Genomic DNA, 2,454 nt, shown 5'->3' on the forward strand with positions numbered 1-2,454 from the left:
CTAAAGGAAAATACAGCAACAATAAAAATAAATAAATGGAACTTAATTAAATTTAAACATTTCTGTAGAGCAAAGTAAATAATCAACAGAGTAAATAGACAACATACAGAATGGGAGAAAACATTTGAAAACTACGAGTCCAACAAAGGACTACTATCTGGAATCTATAAAGAACTCAAACAAATCAACAAGAAAAAAATAAAATAATTACAACAAAAAGTAGGCAAAGATACAAACAGATTTTTTTTTCAAAAGAAGATAGAAAAATGACCAAAAAACACATGAAAAATGCTCAACATCACAAATCATCAGGGAAATGCAAATTAAAATCACAATGAGATACCACATTACCATGTCAGAATGGCCATTTCTAAAAAAATCAAAAAATAAAAGATGTTAGTGTGGATGCAGTTTAAAAGGAACACTTATACACTGTTGCTGAGACTGTAAATTAGCACAACCTCTATGGAAAACAATACAGAGATTCCTCAAAGAACTAAAAATAGATATACCATTCAATCCAGCAATCCCACTACTGGGTATCTTCCCAAAGGAAAAGAAGTCATTATATTAAAAAGACACTTGAGGAGCCCTGTGAAGCCCCACCACTGCCACCGGCCTAGTTACCATCACACATCAGGAGGAGCCACAGCTGCTGCAGCCGGCCCCAGTCACCATCATCGTAACCAGAAGCAGTGAGGCCGAGACCCAGCAGCCACTAGCTGCCCTGGCCCTCAGTGCTACTGACTCCAAGCCTGGCACTACGGGCAGCGGCACAGGGAGCGGTGGCCGGGACGGCCTCACATCAGCGGCACCTGCCGGCGGGGACAAGAAGGTCATCGCAATGAAGATTTGGGGGACAGCAAAATGGTTCAATGTAAGAAACAGATACGGTTCCATCAACAGGAACGACACCAAGGAAGATGAATTTGTACACCAGACTGCCATAAAGAAGAATAACCCCAGGAAGTACTTTTGCAGTGTAAGAGATGGAGAAACTGTGGAGTTTGATGTTGTTGAAGGAGAAAAGGGTGCAGAGGCAGCAAATGTTACAGGCCCTGGTGGAATTCCAGTTCAAGGCAGTAAATATGCAGCAGACCGTAACCATTATAGATGCCATCCACGTCTCAGGGGTCCTCCACGCCATTACCAGCGGAATTATCAGAACAGTGAGAGTGGGGAAAAGAATGAGGGATGGGAGCGTGCTCCTGAAGGCCAGGCTCAACGAGGCTGGCCCTACCACAGGCGAAGGTTCCCATCTTACTACATGCAGAGACCCTATGGGCATCGACCACAGTATTCCAACCCTCCTGTACAGGGAGAAGGGATGAAGGGTGCTGACAACCAGGGTGCAGGAGAACAAGGTAGACCACCAGTAAGGCAGAATATGTGTTAGGGCTATAGACCATGATTCCGCAGGGGCCCTCCTCTCCAAAGACAGCCCAGAGAGGACAGCAATCAAGAGGATAAAGAGAATCAAGGAGATGAGACCCAAGGTCAATAGCCACCTCAACATCAGTACCACTGTAACTTCAATTACCAACACAGAGGCCCAGAAAACAAAGAGACAAAAGCAGCCGATCCACCAGCTGAGAATTCATCCGCTCCCAATACATGAGTGGATTACTAAAATGTGGTGTATGTATACCATGGAGTTCTACTCAGCCACAAAAAACAGTGGCGATCTAGCACCTCTTGTATTATCCTGGATAGAGGTGGAACACATTCTACTAAGTGAAGTATCCCAAGGATGGAAAGATGTACACACCATCAAATTGGTATTAACTGATCAACACTTAGGTGCACATATAGTAAAAACATTCATCGGGTGTGGGGCAGATGGGAGGACGGAGGAGGAGATGGGTATATACACACTTAACGGGTGCAGTGCGCACTGTCTGGGGGATGGACATACTTGAAGCTCTGACTCGGGTGGGGCAAGGGCAATATATGTAACCTAAACATTTGTACCCCTGTAATATACTGAAATTAAAAAAAATTAAATAAACAAAAAGAAATAATGTATCTCAACACAATAAAGGCTGTATATCACAAGCCCACAGCTAACATACTAAATAATAAAAAGTTGAAAGCTTTTACTCTATGACCAGGAACAAGACAAGGATATTCACTCTTGTAACTTGTATTCAACATAGTACTGGAAATCTTAGCCAGAGCAATTGGGCAATAATAATGAATAAAAGCTATCCAAATCAGAAAGAAAATAAAATTATCACTTTTTGCAGATGACATAATCTTATATATAGAAAATCCTAAAGACTCCACCACAAAACTGCTAGAATAAGCAAATTTAGTAAATTTGCAGGATATGAAAGCAACATACAAAAATATTTAATATGTTGCATTTCCATATACTAACTACAAAATATCTGGAGAAGAAATTAGAAAAACAATGTCATTTAGAATAGCAACAAAAAAGTATTTAATATATTA

At 41.1% G+C, this 2,454-nt stretch overlaps 1 protein-coding gene and 1 pseudogene across 1 annotated transcript in view; one reads left to right on the forward strand and one right to left on the reverse strand.

Moving 5' to 3' along the window:
* CNBD1 (cyclic nucleotide binding domain containing 1) overlaps nt 1–2,454 on the reverse strand; it is a 359,205-nt gene that overhangs the window by 104,817 nt on the left and 251,934 nt on the right. The gene's annotated exons all lie outside the window — the stretch shown is intronic.
* LOC105809673 lies at nt 596–1,618 on the forward strand (annotated as a pseudogene).

The sequence above is a fragment of the Propithecus coquereli genome, unplaced genomic scaffold (genome assembly GCF_000956105.1).
Source record: "Propithecus coquereli isolate 6110/MARCELLA unplaced genomic scaffold, Pcoq_1.0 Scaffold2, whole genome shotgun sequence".
In the NCBI taxonomy this organism is placed as follows: domain Eukaryota; kingdom Metazoa; phylum Chordata; class Mammalia; order Primates; family Indriidae; genus Propithecus; species Propithecus coquereli.